The sequence below is a fragment of the Sinohyriopsis cumingii genome, unplaced genomic scaffold (assembly GCF_028554795.1).
Source record: "Sinohyriopsis cumingii isolate HCF-2022 unplaced genomic scaffold, ASM2855479v2 utg004233l, whole genome shotgun sequence".
NCBI lineage: Eukaryota > Metazoa > Mollusca > Bivalvia > Unionida > Unionidae > Sinohyriopsis > Sinohyriopsis cumingii.
Window position 1 is genome coordinate 40,122 of NW_028316702.1, and position 23,917 is coordinate 64,038.

Here is a 23,917-nt window from a genome sequence, read left to right on the forward strand (position 1 = left end):
CACTTTCTATAATTTTCAGTTGGCTAATCTTAACAATATATGATCAACCATACTCCTTTTTGTTCGCTTGTTTTGTATAATCTGCTAATTCAAGTTGGTTTGTATGCAGTTTGGCCTTCCTTACCGTGGCCTGTTCTCTTTTAGTGTTAGAAGTTTGAGATACATTTTCCTTACGTTATTGAGGTTTAGTATTCGCGTACCTGTTGATTATGTTACTAATAAATGACACAACCTCAATAGGTCACAAGGTGGAGGAGAGTAAAGTATGGCCATTAGAACCACTATTACACGTATTTGTCACTTACAGGTAACAACTGCAGATTGGTACTATTACACCACAGTCCTAAGTTACTAATTTTCTAGGGGGAGATAACTCCATTGCCCTAGTGATGGCATGCTAGTCGTTGTCAGTCTTCTTTTGTGATTTGATTTCTTTATAACAACACGAGTAAAGCAAACGCAAATCTCGTGACTCAATCTAATACAATCCGTAGTACCTTGTTAACAATGAAAATGCTATAACATACTCCGACAGTTACAAACGAGCAGCAACATGTACTAATTACTGCGTTAAATGAATCTCTATTAGCTTGACAGATATGATTCACGTTCAATTAATTCGTTCGTTATTTGCTCATAATCATTCAGAAAGAGACACAAGAATGATTACCGACAACTTCCCGATTTGTCTAGATAGTCAATTGCATACAAGAAGATATTTGGTACCACTGATCTGCGGATGACTTATTATTATGCTATTACATTACAAATTTTCTTGTAGATGATCTTTTATCCTTGATTTTGTTGAGCTTGTTCCTTGAAAAACTGGTAGCAGCACTCGGAGGGCTCCAAAAAGTGACCTCCTTCCGCTCGGCAGACTGTGCGTGCAGCAGACCAGGATTTACAGCTTGAGGACTCGTATCGATAACAGAATTGTCCACACGGGGTTGAGTACAAGTAATACGTTGATGGACATCCTGGAGAAAAATGTTACATAGGTAGATAATAAAAATACAAACCTATCTCAACCAATCATACCAAACAAAAATGAAGCTTTTGTATCTTCTTGTAATCTCTGTAATGGAATATCTTTTATCAATGTACTTGTTTTTTCAATTTCATAATCTTTAGCGTTTTTAAAGTATTACAATTATGTTATTATAAGGTGGCTTCTATTAGCATCACTAGCTTCTTCCACATATGTGCATGATATAGACACTTTAGCCAATAACTTGTTCATTTTGTTCGTAATCTTACTCAACATGCGGCTTTAAAAACAGCAGAATGTAAAATAGAGAGATATGTAATTCCTTTCACAATACAATATAATCCTTGATTACCTAATATAGGTCGTATAATTAATAAATAGTACAGTCTCGTAAACTTATTCAATAAAATCAGCGTAAAATCACTTTACAAAGTTAAAAAGCAATTCTCGCTTATAGAAGACCCAAGAATTTGCAAGATTTTTTAATTAGAAGTAAACAAACAGAAAATAAAACAATTCATTTTTTGTCATCTAAATGTAACAGACACCGGTAGACACCGGTGCTCTCAATGTGCTAACATAAGAGAAAGTACTTCTTTCAGTAGTGCTAATACAAAAGAGGTATTTTCTCTACGTGATAACACTAACTACATATCAACTGATGTGATTTATTTAATAACCTGTAAAAAATGTAGCATGCAATATGTTGGACAAACACGTCAACAAGTTCCTAAGAGAATGAATAATCATCGCTTTCATATAAAAAATTATAGAGAACTTCAGTTTTCCTCTAATATTTCAACACACTTTAACACCAATAATCTCTCTCTACTCGATTTTTCTTTCATGTCAATAGATATTGTGCATGGTGACATGAATAGACTGATAACAGAAACTTATTGGATTCATAAGTTAGATACTTTGTATCCTAATGGACTTAATGCTAATGCACTATATAAAATTGTATAACTTAAATTGATATATTGTATATTCTTTATAACAATATAATTATATGTATGACTATTAGTCTCCATTTTATTTTATTATTTTACTAATTCAAGTTTCATTAGAGACTCGTGTATCTTTTAGATCTTGTCATATATAATTGTCATGATGATGCATATCATTTATGACGTTACGTAATGACGTCATTGTTTTGAAATAAAAGACGTCATTCGTTACTTGAAAACATTTCGTGCCAGAAGAGGCATAGATTGAATGCGAAACTAGTTGCACAAATGACACTTCCTTCATGCAAGAATCAACATCGTATTAATAAATTTATATTCAGGGTCTCACCACGCAGATCGAGTATATTTCCAGATTGATTCGTCAGTGAAAAATTTACTTGCGATAATAAATTATTATGACATAGAAGACAAATCGGATTAATTGGTTCTTGTATGATTAATAATCCTGGTTGTTCTTTCGGTGAAAACGAATAAAGAACAAATCCTTGATGAGCTTGATCCGACACTGACGCATCGACGCTGTAGCTGTTTTCGACGATATCACAATTGAGATTAACTGCGACAACATTAGTTATATTTACTATTTCAGGTGAAATATGCCGTCCGGTACCATCGGGAGCGTTATCACGTTTAAGAATAGATACCGGTGGAAATTTTTTTCTCCACGCGTCACGTAACTTAGTAAATAATTCATCAACGGTGTCATCAAGAGATTTTTTTAATTCTGGTACGTTATAACTTGGAAATCTAAAATTTGGTAACATCTCCTCGGTCAACGAATATGTGTCTAAAAATTTTTGTTTATTATCTGTTTTTTCATCTATTATTGTTTGAATTATTTTCTCGTGTACATATTTCATATTGTACATAATTTGATTTAACATGTCTACGTATTTAATGATCTCGCTACATGAACTTGATACATCAAAAATACACTCCTGAAAATATTGCCGTAATCGCTGTAATTGTTCTTCATAAACCAGACTATAAAATTTTGATAATTCATTAATCTTAGTTAGATAAAACGTAATATGTGATGATGACCAACTAAAAGTCCACATCATGTCATCTTTTTTTCTGAAGATAAAATCAATATTTGTTGATGCCACTATGCCAGCTGACATTGATTCGTAACCTCTAATATAATGATAAGATTTTCTGTCTGTGGTATAATCAGATTTTTTGGGTTCTGTTGGTGGTGATGGTTGCGGTGGTTGATCCTCAGGCCAACCTAGTACGGTTCTTATTGAACTAGCATAAATATCTATGATATAATTTGAACTGACCTCGATGATCGACGTTAACGTTGGCTCATGTGCGGATATTTTTATTCCAGGATCTTCTCCTGTTATATTTTTTATTCTGTGTGTTAGCTCATCATTGATTTGCTCAATCTGATATGTACCGGTTGGTAATCCAACTACGGTCCAATCCGGCGATCCGTCTGGTTTATTTTTATTAGCAAAAACAATTATTTGATCGTAATCCACCAAATGATTTTGATTTAATATTTGGCCAGCTGTGGTAGACTCATAATTGTGCTAGTGCGATTTCATTAATAGAAATAGCTGTTGGAAAATTAATACTAAACTCAGGCTTAGTTGAGCTCGCCGATATCATCGTTGTTTTTTGTGGGATCGTGTTCGCCGCAATCTGCTACAGCAAATCTGTCATTATTTATATTCGTGGCTTTAATCGTTTGATTGTAAATCTTGGTCATCAACGAGAACTCTGCGTCAGATATAATACCATCATTGAGACTCTCTGATAAGAACGAAGATAACTTTGAATATGCTGCTGTTGCTGTGTTTAACTTAGCCGTGTCCTCGGTTAATTTTGCACCGGTGCATGAAGACATTTTTTTTTATAATACTAAATACACCAGCCAACGTAGTGGTCACAGAAACAACAATAGTAACTGTTATTGGCATCATCATCGTCATCCCAGATAATATTATTCCTGCACCAGCAACGGCCGCCGAGACAGAGTAGACGACAACATCAATGATAACCAATCTGCGCTGATATTTTTTTATTTTTGCCTGCTATATATCAATGATGCTCTTCAACGACGTTTGCCATGCACTCGCTTGATTATATCTGTACTTGGATGCGCTCATTATACCTTTTGTATCCAATTAAATGTTAAGATGTTTTGCCAACAAATTCTATCATGTATGAGTAAGATGCTCTAGATAAAGTAGTATCATCTGATTGTAATACAAATACTGCTTCAACATCTTTTTCTAATTCAGTGGTTACCGGGTAAAATGGCTCAATTGGTGGTAATCCAGCTTTGATTATTTCAAATTCCATTATGCTAATTATTGATAATCTATATATGCCAATAATTGCTGTAGTATATTTTATTGTGTTATCTGTTTTTGTCCATGTTGTAGATGAATATAATACCATGCGATCTGTATTAGCAATATCTTCAGAGATTTCTTTTAATTTCTGCAAGTTTTATACTAACTATAAAAGAGTTTTCAAAGAATTCCTCAGCTGCTTTGCTTGATCTCAAAGTGTTTTTTCTGAAGTTTGTAAATGTGATTATATGTTGATCATATTCTGCGCGTAAAATACCCAATTTTAAATTTACATCATCGATGTATCTTTTTGTTACTGCGACTTTACCTGCTGTTGGGTCTCCAAGTGAATATATTTTATTTTTATTCATATTAAGTTCTCCCAATATTTTATCACCGGCGATTTTTACGCGACTATTAATTTCTTCATTAATGGTCGCAAATGATTTTTTTGAGTCTTTAATTTTACCATCACTGGTAATATCATCTTCGACGGCGTCTGAAGCGCGTTTGATTATATCTGTTCTTTTAAATATTACTCGTTTTTAACTTTCCATGTTGATCTTGAAAGACAGTAACCTCGTCAGGATCTACTCCTGCTATCGATAAAAGATTATTAACATCATTTTTTGTTGCATATTTAGATAAATCAACACCAACGGGAGATTTTTTTAACATAAGTGATATCAGAGATCTACCATAAATATAAACCATTATTTATATTTGATTGATTTAATTTATTTGACGTGTACTCGTGGACTGTTTTATGATAGGGTTTATTTGAATTAGATATCGCTGCAAGTACATTTATTGCTTCATGTCTACATATCGGAGGATCGGTTAGTGTCTGTGTTGGTAACGTAGAATACCACGTTGGAGTATTTAACTGCGATACATAATTTAAAAACCCTTGTGGCGGCGCCAACCAGTATGAGTCGGCGTAAATAATTTCACGTGGGTTAATAGCATAAGCAACCCAATGCGTACCTGATCCAGTGCTGTTATCGAGATTTATAATTCCAGTCTCATATTTCTTTGGATGCGCTGGTATTCGATCTCGCATAAATACTCCTCTGAAAAAACTTTATTTTTAGTTTCTTAGCAGCGTCAATTAGATCGAAATTCGACATTGGTGTTAGATTTTTCCATACCATGGAGGTGTTCCTGGTAGTCGAAGGCCTTTTCCTTTGTTTTACCAAATTTTCGACCCATTGCTTTTTTCAGTGCCATTCCTGATGCTGTTCCAACAGCACCCAGCCAGCAGCTTTTGCTCCGGCTGGTGCGGCCGCGGCCATCAACGCTGGTAACGCAGCTAGCAGCGGAAAAAATTCACCTATTTTAATCATATCTTTGACGGTGCTTGCAGATAAATCAAGTTGGACCCCAATGTTATGTGATTTAGCTTTATTAAAATGTTTTTGCTGCGCTTTAGTTACTGATAATTTATTTGGCCCACTTTGAAACTGATTATTTTGTAGTGTTAATTTTAGTGTGTTTTGTTGTTCCTACTATGTATTAAGTAGATTCAGCGCTATTAGAATTATCTTTGGCAAACATCATACTAGGTCCAGCTGATCTAGTATAATCATCTGAATATCTTGCTAGGCCAATAATTGTTCTTGCCACATCGACGTTATCATTAATTGCTTCAATTTCTTTTCCATCAATCATGTAAGCGGCGCTCTTGAATAACGCCATGATATCATTATTGACAAATCCAATTTTAAAATTTGCACCATATGCAGCATTATCATTTTTATGATTTCACCAACAACTTCAATAAACGCCTCACATGGCAAAAAATACCTGGTTGTATCCTGTACTTGTAACTCAGTTCGACTACTACTATTCGGTGTTATCGCGTCATACGAGTAATATTGATAATCTCGTATTGAATCATCCTTACTTATTGGCTCATTCATGTCAAAGGCGGCGTTAGATATTCGCGAGAACATTTTGTTATAAAAGATTATCTTCTAAAACGAAGACCATCTCCTGAAAACATACTAGTATTTGCTATCTCATTTTGTTGAAGAGACCTAATTTTTGATTAGCTGCGTTATTTATTATTTTACTGACGTCGCCAGGCATCACATTGGTACTAGGTTATTTCACGGTTGGTTTTTCTCGCCGTATTAATTTTAATATTCTCCTTAACGGCGTGAAATGCTTTATTAGCAGCTGCGCTAACAGCGGTGGTGGCTTTATCGCGAACAAAGTCCATCGCTTTCATTGATAACTGTTTAGCAATAGGACCTACTTTAGCAGCTATTCGTGTAATAAAACCCTTGACTGTATCGCCTAATCCCGTACCGTATGTGAATTTATACATATGCAACCGCGCATTAACTACGCGAGCTTGTACCTGTCTACGATGACTTTTGTGTACAATCATTTTATTTAACTGTTTATCTTTAATCCTGTAATCATCAACAAGCTCATCAATAAGATCACGGTACACATTAATATCAAAAATGTTATCTTAAGATAACCTTCGACAGATATCAGTTGCTTCATTAATTATTTCGTGTGAATTATTTCCGGCTCGTTTTCCTGCAATAAGAACCTCCAATCGAGATACATCATTAACAACGTTGTCAGGGCAGATAGAATTATAACCACTACCAATAGTTTCTGGTGCATCTTGAAATTCTTCTGAAGATTGTAGTTCTCGAGATTTTATTTAATCACTAACAAGTTTTCTAAATTCTAAATAATTAGGATTTTTCGCATTATAATTTTCACCCGTAGAAGCAAAATATACTAAAGGAATCCATTTTTTTCATTTATTTTATCTAAATATTTTGGTTTCAAATAGTTGGGCTGAATCAGTTGCTGATGGTGAATGAATATGTGATGTCGCTGCGTTATCAGCAAAATTAAAATTTCCTTTAATGGTAAAAACGCTATCGGGTGAAATTTTATATTCACCTGCGCATAAATTCAAAGGAACACCTATTGAGATAATTGACCATAATTCTCATGCGTGGACTAGATCGGTAATACTTTTTCCAAGAGATCGTAATATTAAATTCTATCCAGCAGAGAATTCTACGGTAGAAAATTCCACAGTAGAAAATTCTACGCTAAAACATTCCAGAGAAATGTTTGATTTTATTTATAAAATAAGTAAATTCGACCCAGTGTCTGTCTGGTTGTTTTCCAGCGATGAGAAATACGATCAATTCGTCGACCCAACGGAGATATGTACAAAAGTGAATAGTTACATAATTCAATGATAACGATAGCAGAAAAATATTCAACAAATAAAGATTTACTTTTTAACTGTTTTACTATTTCATCTGTTGTTGCACACGCAGCAAGAGAAAAAATTCATGGAAACCGACGCGACGAGAATTTCTTAAAGGTATACAACAAAGTTGCATCGAATATGCCCATGGTGGATTGTGGAATACTGAATACATCATTTGACATGATGGCGTGTTATCCAGGAAGTTTTTTAGGATTAGGTGAATGCGCTAAATATTTTGCTTAGTTTGGTCATCCTACCCACGAAATGACTCGTGTATCAATTAACGGTCCGTTACCAGAGTTTCCATTAACAGGATTCGCTCGTGTTGTATCGTTTAAACTCGCTAATGATTTACATAAAATATGTTATGTTTGGTTTGGTAAACATTTTTCAGAACAAAAATGGGCTCCAATAGTGTTACTGAGATACATGTTAGATTCAGCAATGTTAACGTCGCTAATAGTCAGTGAAGCAATTATATCATATAAAAAAAACAAACTGAGGTTTGGTTACCAACTGAACACGACGATGCAAAAGATTTAGGTAGAAAAATAATTGGTAAATTTACTCAAGGTGGTGCATATGATCATCAGCGACACCATTGTAGATTAATCATGGACGAAGCCGAATTAGATTTTATAATTACTGATACCACCGAAAAAGGTATTTTTTGTAACAGAGAAAGTATTTATTTATCTGATGGAACAAAATTGGGTACCGTGGTTAGTTATCTCGAAGAAGAATCACCACAGTAAACTCACTTGAGATCATCGATGTTAGCGTATGCGAGTATAAATTTATTATCGATGATAAATAAATTTCCCAGCGACGCAGTTAGAGTAGCAACCGATTCGTTCTGCATTGATAGAAAACATTTATCGACGCTAGAAAAATTAACAGGAGATGGTTCATGGGGTACATGGAGAGTAAAAGATGAGAGTATTTTATATTACTGTGAAAACGCTTATGTATCAGCTGAAGATAAATACTACTCCGATAGCGTATTAGAAATCTCAACGGCACCGTCTATGTATGATCCTATCTCGAAATATAAAACAGTTTACGTAAACGGACCGGGTGGATCAGGAAAAACGACGTAAATGATAGAATTATTTAAAAACTCTGACGTGATCGTATTAACGCCAATAAACCGGTTAGCGCGAGAGATGAGGCAGCGTGGTGTTATTTCTAGTACGTATCACAGTTTTTTCAAATATAACGGTGGTGCATGGAATCCTTCGCGAATGGGAAAAAAATACATAAATAAAGTTATTATCTGGGATGAGATTTGTACTGTCTTTTTTGGAGTACTAAAAATGTTATTGGATTGGTTATTAACAAAAAATACCGCCGTGATAATGTGTAGTGATCACGGCCAACCAAATCCTATTGATGGAGAATCCATTCACGAGAGGTTCAAAAATTTTGCTGATTATTATGAAGAAGTTAGTACCGATTACAGATCACTTGATGGTCGGTTAAGTGAATTTAAAAAACTAATTCGATTACAATCAAATAAAATTCAGTGTAGTGTAATGCGAGAAATAATTCCAGAATCATCAATGAAAGATTTTTATCAGCGTGGACGCCAAATGATATAATAGTCGCTAGCAGAAAAATAATTCGAGATGTACTTCAACAAAAATTATTTAAATTACATCAAGAAAAATTTCCATTATTACCAATGCCGTTATATTATAGACCAGCTGATACCAGACAACAAAATATTGATGTTGATGTACCTAGTAAAGGAAAACAGAATCTTGTGTTAAATTATATTATCACAGTTGATATTAATTTTGTTGAAGACGCACTAAACGCAGAAAAATCTCCGTGGACACTAGGATATGCTATGACGATTCACTCTTCGCAGGGATTAACTATAGCTGATACTCGTGTTTGGATTGTTGATGATTACATAGAATGGTCTAACTTAGTTTACTTAGCTGTCTCTAGGGTTAGAAAAATATCTCAATTAGGACGCATCGTTCTAGACAGATTAATTATTAAAGATGAAATCGACGATTATGAGATAAAGAAAAAAATATTCAGTTACAAACAATTTGATAAAAGAAATAACAATATATTTTTGATTTGGATGTAGATTTTATTTTATCGTTGAAAGAAAAACAAAGCAACCACTGTTCCAGCTGTAATAGTATAGTGACATGGCAGTATCAGAAAAATGATTCAAGGCAGTTTACCGTAGACAGAAAAAATAACCAACTAGGTCACAATCGTAATAATGTTACCTTAGCGTGTTTTGAATGTAACAGGCATGGAGTTGATTATCTAAGTGATTGAGGTGGTAATTGAGTATCAGCTGGAATTACTTGTAATTGCTCACGAGTAAAACCACGCTGAGGAGCAAGCAAATCAAGTGTATAAATCGCTGGTCTGCCTGATGATCTTCTTATAGTTAATATTTAATATCTTGTTGTACTCCAAATAGGATCTGTTGCTCTTTTTCTACCACCTTCACCTTCACCTGGCTTATATAAATATCTAACAATAGCATCACCTAACACTGGCCGAGTTCAAAAATCACGTCTTTTTATTGGTATAATATTTTGTGATTGCAATTACTGGTCTCATTGATATTGCTCGTGTCGGTTCGTTATTTATTGCTGCAACAACACCTGGTAACATAGTAACCCAGTCATTAGATCGCTTATTTTGAATAAATTTCATCGCATATTGATTCCCAAATAGCCTGTCAGCTAGTGTTCGATTAAATCGCTCAACAATTGCTTGATCGTTATGGATTTTAACTTTTCCACGTCGTATTTTTACATTGTTCTGTTTCATTAGAAAAATTTGGTTGTCTATGATGACATAATGTTAGATAAGCAAGCGAATCCAGCCAGAATTTTTTCACGAGGACATCATACAAATGCTGGTGTTATTTATGTAACTCAACGGTACACATAAATACCGATAGTGATTAGAGATAATTGTAACATTTTATTCGTTTTTAATGGCGTCGACGCGCACACGTTGAGAAATATTCACCAAACATGGATAAAAATAAATTCAGAAATTTCTTCAGCCGCGCTCAGGCTACCCCTTATGGATTCGTAACAGTAAATTTATGTGATCCTAGAACAAGATATCGAGTTGGTCTTGATAGAATATTTTAATACAAAATAAAAACTCTAGTGTAAAATTTCCTGACTGAGTGATTTTTTTTACTATAGCAGCATGGAGGGCGGACTCTATCTTAGTTGGTCGTAAAAATTAAAACAAAAAATTAATATCCATGGAAGCATTTATTTTGATAATCAACCTTCTCTTCAAGTTAATTTTTCATGGTGGTTTTATTTATCTATCGGAATCCACCGGAATCCACTTAAAAAAATTAATATTCATGGAAGCCTTTATTTATGAAAAGCAGCCTCCCTTCGAACTCAGTTTTCATAGAAGTTTTTTTTATTTGTTGGAAACCCTTGGACGGCTCGCCCTCCCTGCTCCTCCTGGGGCTGGCGTTGTAGACGTTGTTGTAGGCGTTGTGGTTTTCGTTGTTGTAGGCGTTGTAGGCGTTGTAGACGATGTCGGTGTAACATTTCTAAGCCGAAGAAGTTCTGGCAAGATTCCTAAAACAAGGATGGCGAAGGCTGAAATAAAAGCGAATTTTGCAAATATTTAACAATATGTTAAAAATAACACAAGTCATGAAATGTAAAGAAATAAGAAAATAACCTAGCCAATAATAAAACATTATGTAAGCAGAATATGTTTAACTTCATTTGGTTTCTCATGCATCAACTAATTAATCATAACCAAAATGGATTACGAAGAACGTATACATGTCAACTGTGTGTCTCTGCCGATAGAAACAATAAGTACATCAAGAGACAACGAAGAGATTATCAAAGTGAATTTTTAGACAATGACTTGAGCATGATCTTGTTTTAGACGAAATAACCAATACATAATTTCCATCGAGGCATTGGTCACAACAAATCAAACTGAAAAAGAAAACATGTTATTTTATCAGAATTTAACCAAACTTTATTAAACTTAAGAACACCGACATAAAATCAGCATATAGCAATGAACTAGCCAATGCATCATTAAAAAATACTTCTTTATTGCTCTAAAAGCTATGCATACATACATACATACATACATACATACATACATACATACATACATACATACATACATACATACATACTGTCACGGAATTGTATAAATCCTTTCATTTATTCAATACATCTACTCGGGTTTTGTTTTGTGTATACTACGATACCCGAGGTTGATTTATGTATATTGTACAATATTTCAAAATAGTTAGTTCGGTTCATGATATGCCGCACGTGCAAAGTGCTTTAAATGGGAAAAGCTGAATGTTTTCAGCGCACAATGTACGATGACTTCGTCTGTGTATAAATACCTCACCGTAAGATTAAATATTTACATTACGGAACGTCTTATCAATGAGCGGTCTACTTTAGAGACTTGGGCATCTTCAGCTATAGAGGTGTGCTATTTTTTAGTTTCTTGTGTATAAGTTATAACTATTGTACTAATATTTTTGTATGTTTGATATGTAGCTTCGGTTTACATAGTGTAATGCAAATAGTTTCTATTCTGGTTTGTGGCTTTGCAAGGGGTTTATATTAGTTGCATTTCTAAGAAACGTTTAGCATCGTAGAACTCTTGTCGGGCATGGTTAGGTTTACTTCTGAGCCTGTTTGTTTTTTTGTTATTAGTGTACCAATAATGTAAGCTGTATAACTTACCGTAAATAACGTCATTACATTTTATCGTATATGCTCGTGTCATGCATTGTACACGGTGTTAGATATATTTTCAGCTGACCCGAGTAACCTATGTGATAGGAGTGGTCGGACAGACCCGAGTGACCAAAGCGATCCGAGTTATCGGAGTGATCAAAGTCGACGTGGTACTAGCTGCGGACTGCAATGCTAACCATAGAAGTGGACCATAATATATGTGAAGCTGAACCATAACACCCGTAGTGCTGAATAAACAGTGTAGCTGATCGAGTAGTAGGTGATCGGGCGATGCTGACCGAGATGGTGGGCGCTGATTGCTTGATTTACCAACCTGGAATACTTATTGCTTGATTGACCAGTGTGACTGGTAGCCGAGTGTGCTGGTGATGGAGTGTGTAACTCCATACATGAAATATTTTAGCCGTGGGCTAATTTTGGGCTGTTTATAAAACCCAGTGTGTTTTGGGCCCTGTAAAGCTGATTTGTATAGTTGTCCCGTTCGTTTACATTATTTCACCATATGAGTGAATACATTTTACTATATGTCGAGTACAATACTAAATTTATTTTACTTTATGAGCAAAACACATCAATCCTTTCGTTGTGATTCCACTGTGAATCATTCACTCCTAGTCCTAGTACTGCGTAAGGTCATTTATTTGCATTTTCATTATTAAATCCTTGCGCTTTTATGTTAATTGATCCAAAATTTGGATCATATACACGCACATGGTAATCATAAAAAATTCCTCATTCAAGTCGTTCATTACCAACATTGTATTTGTGTCACCATCAAGTGTTCTGTTGTGAATCCGAAATCCCACCCAGTTATCTTGTTATACATACATACATACATACATACATACATGCAGACATACCTACATAGACATACACACATATATGCAACAAATGCCTTTAAATGCAAAATAAACGAATGAACGCAGCAACAGATTAACAGAAAGATGACAGACAGATAGACAGAAAAGATGTCGAATATGCACGTATTCAATGAGAGAATAAACACCAAGAATTCCAAAAATAGATCCATATCCGGTTTGTAACCCTAGTGGTCCTGGAATCATCACTCTTGGGATTATCAGTCTTCCGTGAATGAAGTTGGTTACTGGAAAAGTGCTGAGCAACCCAAGCACTACAAACAAAAAGATCGAGTATCTCATTCCGTTTGGTATCTGCACGATAAATCAGAATTGTTCAAATCGACTTCTATCTCTATCTCTTTTTCTCTCTCAATCTTTCTCTCTCTCTCTCTCTCTCTCTCTCTCTCTCTCTCTTTCTCTCTCTCTCTCTCTCTCCCTCTCTCGCTGTACATACATGCATATATATATGCCTCTTTGTGTCTCTCTCTCGCTATCTAACGTTTAGTGACACGATTAGAGTATTTGTAAATGGATTCGGAGGACATGGCAGCAATTTAGTTTCAAACAGTTATTTCTCCCTTCGTCAAATATATAGGTTACTGGAATATTTCTGTATGCTGTTGACTCACCTTGAAATAAACCGCATTCAACTTCTTAAACGTTCATTCTATCTCGGAATAATAATGGTGCACAAATATATTATTTGTTAGTACCACCACTCCTCTTCGGATGGCCGTGTCAGAAGATCCGTTCCAGCTAAGCGTGGTCTCATACACCCCATTATTATACAACTCGCTGTGACATATATGCCAAGAAACTTTATAGAGTTTTAGTGGACTTTTGTATACTGCCATTCGAGACCAGAGGAGATCATGCATACATATTGTGAATGAATTCGCGTCTGAATCTAATATTGGGAGAAAAACTTTATCAGATTCATCATGAGTTTATAGCGTCAAAAAAACTATTTAATCGCTCTATTTTGAGTGTATTATATCGAGTTTTCGCAAACACTAAAAACAAATTGCATTATATTTTAAGTAAGTTGGAGTAAACAAAATAAACACTTAGCGAAGATTATGACAAAAATCATATACTGTTTTTATATGAAGTCCTGAAAGATATATATGAGTCACAGACTTTGAGTTACCCAGCAAGGTCTTGAAAATAGTGTAACATCCTGCGAAGACAGTGACAACAACAAAGACAGTGTATTTATTGTAAAAATATTTATCAGTAAATAAGCAATTAAACTTATGTCGACTGTGAAACAGATTAAGAGAACGTAGGATACGTTCTCCAAGTGGTAGCAAAAGACATATTCTTGGCACTAATAGGACGTATAGCAGCCACGTCTGATTGTGAGGAACCATCCTCCAGATGAACCATAGGTGGAAAACTGTATCAACTTGAGAAATCTACACGAAGAAACGGAATTTCGATACCAAGAGTTATAACATAAGCAGGTATACTTGCTCTACTAGTATTTCTGCCGTAGAAGCCAAGCCAGAGCATGAGGCAGCTTCGTCAAACTGAAGTACACTTATTTAATCAGATTCATCCACGACGCAGTAAGGTCGAAATCGTAAACGTGGTTGCTAATGAGGATATATGCCGCCAACGGAAAAGCTAATTCTATATACCCTGTTTTACATTGCCCAGCTGTTATGTATATTTTATTTAATCTGTATCTGATTTAATTGTTTGTAAGTTTTTAAATCTTTTCATTATTTTATTTCATTATATGCCAAAATAATGTCGTTCTGTTAACGAGGGGCTCATACTTTTTCCAGAAATATGTTTGTCCTTGACTGTTTAGTTTAGTAAACAAATAAGGCTTACCTTGTTCCCGATCTTAATTCAAAATAAGTAACGATCACGTGAACAAGTTTTTATTAATTTTGTTTGTGGGAATACTAAGGCTGAGATCGAGGCTGTGTTGGTTACGTGACCCTCCACTTCTAAAGGCCTCATATGGGCACCCATTATGCGCCTTAAAATTACTGGATCTACATTGTTTTAGAGAAATAATTAGAGCTGGGCTTTTACACTGGAAGGTGTTTGTTGTGTCAGTTGGAGTTATAATTTTTATTCGAATTATTTGATTTCTAAACGATTAATTCCTTTCTCTGAAAATATTGAGAGTGCTTATATAGAATTCTTGATCAAAGAGTTTTCTTAAAAATTGTGTTCGAATTTCCAGCACCGGAGTGTTATTTCTTGTGTTCCTACCAGGAACTGTACACAACAGTACTGTACCAGATACATCATATGTCATCGCCTTCCATCTTGGATTCTTCGCCGGGGATCGAACATAATGCATTAAAACATTTCATTAGTAAGACTTCTAAAATTTAATTCGTGGATATTTTTCTGGGAGTGCTTTAGGGATTTGATTATATAAGTTCTTATTTTTTCGTTGTTACGGTATTTTTCCAGGGAAATAAATTATTTATTAAATTATTCAAATCTTGATGTTTTCACCCTTTCTTGTGTCACTGTTTATTCGAGCCTCAACAAGTAACATAAGAATTGGGAGCTCGTTCTCAGATAAATTTGAATTGTGGCAGAAAGATTTCAGAAAACATTCTTTTTGAAATTTGAAATCACCATGTTTTGAAATCGACAAGCTTTTTCTAAATTGTCATCAAAAGTTATTTCAAATCCTATCCAGGAACAATTAGATCTTTTAGAAGAGATGAATTGATTGAACGGCCAGAAAAGACGATCTTTCTGAGGTAAAAAGGCTTCCTTAACAAAATTGGAAATAAGCAATACTTTGGTTCACTATTTGGTAGAAAAGGATGTTTTGGATAAAAGTGCATTAATTTTGATCAATGTACCTGTATCACACTCTGATATAAAAAGAAAAAAAAAATAGAATTCAAATACAAGTTGGAATTGGGGTTGAGGAAGCTAGAACTTCAGAAAGAAAAAGGAGAAAAACAAATGCAGTAGCAATTCAAAAAAGAAAACGAACTAATGAAATCGGAATAAAGAGCAAATGCATTTACAATCGGAAGAAAGAGAGAAAGAAAGACAAATGCTATTACAAAAAGAACAAATGTATTTACAAGCGGAAGAAAGAAAGTAAGAAAAGTAATTTCATCTGGACTATAATATGGCAGGAGGCTTTGACAAGTTGAAAGCCATACTGAAAAGCGCGCCAGGTCTTACAGCTCGACATTTCATCCAATCATTTAAACTGTCTGTTGATGCAAGTGAGCAGTTTTGATTCAAGAAGACGAAAATGGTATTGATCATCCAGCGTGCTATTATTCTAAGAAATTAAAAAAGCATCAAAGAAATGATTCATCATTCGAGAAGGAATGTTTGGCTTTGAAATTGTTATTACTCCTTTTTCAATAATTGGGTTTAGTGACCACAAGCCCCTTATTTTCAGCGGCAAGATGTAAAATCAAAATCAAAGACTACTAAGGTAGAATTTGTTATTACTGAATGTTTGTTGTGTCAGCTGGAGTTATAATTTATCTTCCAATTATTTGGATTCTAAAAGATTAATTCATTTCTCTGGAAATATTTTGAGTATACAGAATTCTTTAACCAAAATGTTTCTTAAAGACTTTGTATGGATTTCTAACACCGGAGTGTTTTATCTTGTGTTTCTACAAGAGACTGTAGACATCAGTACTGTGCCGGATACAGCATACGTCGTCGCCTTCCATCTTGGATTCTTCATCTGGTCTCGAACTTGAATTCATTAGAACATTTCATCAAATGACTTCTATAATTTAATTCGTAAATTATTTTTGGATTATTTTTGTTATTTGACCCTTATAAAGGTAAATTCTTACTTTTTCATTTTTACCGTATATTTTCAGGGAAATGAATTATTTGATAAATATTTCAAAGCTTGTTGTTTTCACCGTTTCTTGTGTTACTGTTTGTTCGAACCTAAACACGTAACACAACGACCGTAGCGACAAACAAGATTGTCAGGAAAGGACATTTAGATCATTTTGGGGTTGATACTTGATTATATCTCATAACCACCCGAAAAATCTCGATTCACCGGCAAATGATATGTTAACAATCTAAAACCTATGGTTTTGGAGTAATGCCTTGAAAATACTGAGCCATAATAACACTGAGGCTGCTAATATCACAATCGACACGCTTTTCCGAAGTTTCTCGAGAACTTGGACAAATTCACCAACGCAGTTTCGGGATGGACTTGATTTGCATTCTAACACCAAGGTGTATTCCAACACTAGCATTAAGACATGTTACACGCAATGACAACCCGTGTTGCGAGTGGTTGCTGTAATACGCGCTGCATCTTGCGTACAATCATACAGGTTATCGACATCATGCTGAATCTACCCTGATATCTCTGATAATATGCTTGCTTGGAATACAACCGAAAGCTTTTGCCGATGTGACTATCAACCTTGATACTGAAATTGATATGTTATTGCTGATAACCATGGAAAACGTGGACGGCACTAATACTCAAGCAGCGTAGTGCCGTTATGTGTGTATAAAATATGTTTTCTTCATGTACTGGCACAGAAAGCACCGTGCAAGAAATTTCCGTGTCGAAACTGCCTCTGTGTATACAGCACCATTCTTTCTATACATAAAACTGCTCACACGCGCAAGTAAAAATATATGAGGAAAAATCATGTAATAAATTGAAACGAATGATGTGCGGAACATAAAAAAAAAACTAAACATTTTGCAGCGATAGATACATAGAAAATAATTATACCGTTTCACACTAAATGTTTTCTATTTAACTCTCTGTAAACAGGTTCAAGCTACCTAACACATTTTAATAATTCAACGTCATGATTATGAAATAATACCCCCAGGAAGGGGTGTGGGTAGCATCTATTGAATATTGGTATAGTTTTAATATCCTGTTAATCAATTCCATCTCCACGTATTAAAAAAAGATCAAATAGATGGTGATCCTTTCTGATAACGAAGAGTGAGGTAAATGTGTTTCTTACAAGATCTTCATTTAAGCTATCAAAGAATCTTTGTATCGTTGGAGTTGCTGTCTTTGCATGTCGAATACTGGCAGTGTCATTGTAATGGTTACCACATTTATTTCTCATTAGGAATCTGTTTATCATATGTAAGAATTTCATATTCTCATCAATCAGTTTAAGCGTTCCAAACGAAATGTTAGTACCTTTAATAGTTTAGTGCAAAGTAATATAGCTATGAGGACATTCAAAAAGCTAGCGTGACTATATGCAATTCAACGTAGGGCTCGTGAGATAAAGCTATATCTATTTACACTACCACAGACAAGAAAACTAACGTAACAAACGCGTGCGATTCTACTTGAGAGGAGCAAATGTACTTCGTTTATATTTACATGAAACAAGAACCGCAAAGTAGATAATGTTTAAGTTCGTAATCTTTTTCTTCCATAGCAATTCCAAATTGTAGGGATTTCTGAAGGAGAACCAAACCAAAAACTCTTTACGAAACATTAAGATAGATGTATAACAGTGAATATCGTGCTCTCGAGTTTGATTTGAAGTTAGAGCCTGGCAAGTCACTGTGGTAAACATAATCAGTATTGTACAGATTAGTATAATTAAACTTACCGTTTCCTGCTCCGACACTGTCACAACTAAGAAGAGAAGAAACAAAGCCCTATTTATTTAGATCATTCCAACACACGACAGCCAGTACCAGAACTGACCAATTATCTTTTTGACTGATGTCCCGCCTTCTTGATCGCGTGATGAAAAGCGACCAATAAATGTAAATGTTATTTGATATAATCACTGCGTATGCGGAAAAATATGAGATGGAAAACTGTACTGCAATAAAATTACTAACGTTATACCTTGAAGCAATTTAACATAAAATAGATCTATCCATCACAATTTTGTACATGCTAACATAAATATATATTTATCATAATTTCTTTACCTGCCAACACACACACACACAGATATATATATATATATATATATATATATATATATATATATATATATATATATATATATATATATATAATTTATGACTAAATAGAGATAAACAGTTATATCAATATTTGTGTTATGTTTAATGCACTTTTATTTAAGATATCGAAAATAAATAAATGTAAAATAAATCTTATATATCGATGACAAATGTTAAATATTTTATCAGAACTCAGTTATTATAATAAAAAATTATTGTGTGCATAATCGTTATTAACAAGCATTTTATATGCAATTAATCACATTATATTGAGAATTAATTTAGAAATGCATTTTCATTTTTAAAGAATTAGTAAACTTACTTGTATGATATTAGATTATACTTTTACCAATTAAGTTTTCCTGCAATGTAGGATAATATAAAAATATTCTTATCTAATTGTAAATAGGGGACATAATTCAGAAAGAAAAATATATAAATAAATAAATGAATAAATAAATAACATAATTTGTTAATGTCATATAGTGTTTTTGATTTTAGACCATTTGGATATACCGTATTAACACGGTGAATCAAATAGGTTTCCTTTAGCAAACGTTCCATTTCAGAATCAGCTTTAACAATATGTTGGAAGGAGAAATCTTGCAAAGTATGGGAAATTTTGTTAAAATGTGCGGCAACATGAGATGAAATGGATTGATCGATATAACTTTTTTTTATATCTTATCTATGTTGGTTCATACGTTTAAATATTTATTGAATTGGTTTGTCAGATATATTGAATGCCACATTATTTGTATGTATCAAATAAATAACATTTGATGTTGCACAATTAGTATCACAACTCATATTAAAAGTTTATTTCGTATTATTACTATTGAAAGAAGTATTTTCATTAATAAATGAACAGCGTGAACATCTTGGTCTATTACATTTAGTTGATGAACCTATTTTATATGATTTTTTTTTTCTAATTTAGAATTAGTTAGGAAATCTTTAAGATTTTCAGTCATTTTATAAGCAAGTATTGGTTTGTTTTCGTGTAGCGATTTAACACTTGCTTTACATGATAAGTTTAATAAATCCCAATATTTACTGATAATCTTATCTATATTAGGCAAACTTGGATTGTACTCAGTAACAAAAAGAATGATATCTTCATTTCCACTTTTGAGTTTACATTGTAAACATTCAAGCTGTGTAAGAGATGATACATTTTGGAAAGTAGTATTAATGCTGTCAATAGGGTAATTTATATTTAAGAAATTCTGACCTAACTCAAAGATGATTTAAAAACAGCGTCATCTAAAATAATTCGTCTATATCTTTTTGCTTGGCTATATGGTATCCCGTTTTTACATGATTTAGGATGGCATGAAGAATATTCAACAGATTGATGAATATTCGTGCTTTTGACATGAGCAATGGTAGTAATGTCGTTAATTTTATTTTTCACGACATCTACGTCCAAAAATGATACTTTAGTTTTAGAGACATTGAATGTAAATTTTATTGTTGGATGTAATTTATTTAAACTGTCTATAAAATAATAAAGGTCTCCTAATGAATAACTCCAAATCATAAAGATATCGTCTTAAAATATTAACCATACATCTGGTTTTAATAGGCATTTATTTACAAAATCATTTTCTAATTTTTCCCATAAATAACCATTAGCAGATGCCATAAGACTATCTGTTGCTGTTCCCATTTTTTAGAGACAGTTTGTATTACCAAATTGAAGAAATTTATTTTCAAGCGAAAGTTTTATCAAATCACAAACATGTTCTTTTGATAGTTTATATGTTTATTCGTTTTCATGAAGATAATATTTACACGCTTCGATACCATCATTATGTGGTATATTCGTGTAGAGTAAAACCACATCAAGTGTAACAAGGAATTAATTTGCAGTTAGTTTCGGTACAGATTTCAATTTGGTAATGAAATCAAAAGTATCTTTGACATATAAAGGTAGTGATTTCATCAGTGTTTGTAAAATGTGATCAATATATTGCGATATATTATTTGTAATTGAGTTATATGTGGAAATAATGGGTCTACCTGGATATCCTAAACGTAGTGACTTATCAACCGTTTTATGTATTTTTGGTAAAATATAAAACTGAGGTGTGCGTATTTTATTAGGGAAGGTATTTAGTTCATCACATATGGAACAATTGAGTAGAGAGATTTGATTAATACATTGGCTTATTTTTCTTTAATTTCTTCAGAAGGACTATAGGAAAGTTTTGTGTAATATTCTTCATTATTTAATTGTCTTTCTGCTTCTTTAATATAATACTCCTTATTCATTATTCCTATGGTACTAGACTTATCAGCTTTTTAATAATAATACTTTCTTCTTGTGATAAGGTACGTAAAGAATTTAGTTCTTCTTTAGATATGTTTGTAAATGTTTTCTTTTAGAACTGCTATTTAAAATTTCTTGTTTAGTTGCTGGAAGATAAAAATCAAGATAAATATCTTGTCCACTATAAGGTGTAAATGTTGATTCTTTTTCATTGTAAAATTGCTTATTATGTAAATGAAAACTATTTTCATATTGTGAAGGTGTACATGATTGTGAGAAAAATTCTTTTAATTTTAACGATCTTGTGTATTTGAAAAATGCTTCTGCTAAATTAACATTATCATGCACTTTGGTTGTCGGACAATATGATAATCACTTACCTAGAAGAATGTATTCACTATTAGTTAGAATTCGTTTAGGTCGAATTTTCTATGCCTGAGGCTGTTAAGTGCTTTGCTTGATCATGTTTGGAATTGTTTCGAATAAGTATATTTATTTTTCAATTGATTTGGTTGATAGCTAATTCTTGCTTCTTGGTGAGTCCTGTTCTATTTAATTTTCATGTCTTGGTTGTTGGTTATTACGTGTGTGATTCTTAGTTACTGCACGTTTCTTTATTACATTGATGAAGATAATTTCTTCTGGCGATTTATTTGGTTGTTGATTATCTCTTTTTGATTTTTCTCTAGTTGTTTTCAACGCTGATGTTTCTTTGTCCAGGAAAATTGTTTTTCTCTCTCTCTGTAAATTCTGTAGCCTTTTACATTTATGTACCAGTCCCTGTTTATCTTGTGTGTGCCAAGACACAGACCCACACATACATACATACATGCATATATACATACATACATTCATACACACACACATACATACATACATACATACATACATACATACATACATACATACATACATACGTACATACATACATATATTGAATAACATTTTTCAACATTTTTATTTGCTTGGTATTTAAAAACACCTACTTAATCCCTGAGGGAATGCAACTTTCACTTCCGCCTCAACTGCCGGGACTGTTTTAGATGAATACGATCCTAAGTTCTCACAAATCTAGAGTTGGACAAATTTAAAAACATACAGATAAATAGAAAGCACACAAACTAGATTTGGACAAATTTAAAAACATACAGATAAATGGAAAGCACACAAATCTAAATATGGACAAATTTAAAAACATACAGATACATGGAAAGCAACAAAACTAATGCATACATGTATACATACGTACTGGTACGTGTATTGTTTCAATAATGAACATAAACAATGTGTTTTTACTTTTTGGAGTTCATATTGCGGAACAATTTCGTTAACTTACGAATATTTTTAAAGATGTGCTGGAACTATGAATGTATCTCAATACCTGTAATCAATTAAAAAACTGGGCATCATAACAGTTAACCTATTACTTGCCCAATTTAAAAATGTAAAATATAGATTTTTATTTTTAAAAATAATGATTTCAAGGAATCTAATGGGTATGCTCATACGAGCGAGTACAGCAAAGTTGTCTATTTAACCGCCTAGCAACGATGAAGTTTCTGATATATTTGGTTACTTAAAATTGTGTTGTTTCCAGTACAGTTTGAAAGATTATTTGTATATATGTGTGAAAGAAACTAAGAAATTTGACCGCCTTATAATAGGTATTTTCTTAAATAGGTAGAGTGATTGCTGCGTTCATTAATTTACTTTGCATTTAAAGGCATGTGTTACATGTCTGTCTGTCTGTATGTTGTCTGTCTGTCTGTCTGTATGCATGTATGTAATGTATATATGTATGTATGTATGTATGCATGCATGTAGGTAGGTAGGTAGGTAGGTATGTAGGTCGGCATCTAGCTAGCTACGTACCTTACGTACCTACGTACTTTGCATTTAAAGGCATTTGTTACATGTATGTATGTATGTATGTATGTATGTATGTATGTATGTATGTATGTATGTATGTATGTATGTATGTATGTATGTATGTGTGTGTGTATATATGTATGCATGCAGGTAGGTATGTACGTAGGCATCTAGCTAGCTACGTACCTACGTACGTACGTATGTATGTATGTATGTATGTATGTAACCATACATGCGTGTATGTATATATGTATCTATGTATCTACTTATACGGAATGATAAACTTTGGATGAGCTAAGCTAAACCCCATAGCTAGAGCACACTCGCTTGCACGTACGTTTGATTGTCATATATATTAGTATGCGGTATCTGATTTTTTACCGATGCCATTTATGAAATGGGAAGGAAAAAACACAAGCGATATAAATAAAATAGCCACATATAAAGAAAGTTGGATAATTTCCACAAATATATGTGAGCTACTTACTATTTGTATCTTATATATCATAATAGTTTGAACATTATTGAATGCGTCGTGTTTATCTACAAGGACGTATTTAATTTATCTGTGAACTGTTAAGGTAACGCATTGTAATCATCAGTAGGTTACAAAAATGTTAAATTTGTATGATCTCCAAAAGCTTGTCTGAGTTATTATATACTACCCTTTCCATAAGAGT

The 23,917-nt window shown here is 33.4% G+C and overlaps 1 long non-coding RNA gene across 1 annotated transcript; it reads right to left on the minus strand.

Moving 5' to 3' along the window:
- Window positions 1-11,056: 11,056 nt before the first annotated feature.
- On the minus strand, window positions 11,057-18,784 carry LOC149769238 (uncharacterized). The gene is made up of 3 exons (XR_016419323.1): window positions 18,727-18,784; window positions 13,288-13,413; window positions 11,057-11,135 (listed from the first exon to the last, which is right to left on the minus strand). It is a non-coding gene; the product is annotated as an uncharacterized LOC149769238 (long non-coding RNA).
- Window positions 18,785-23,917: the final 5,133 nt, after the last annotated feature.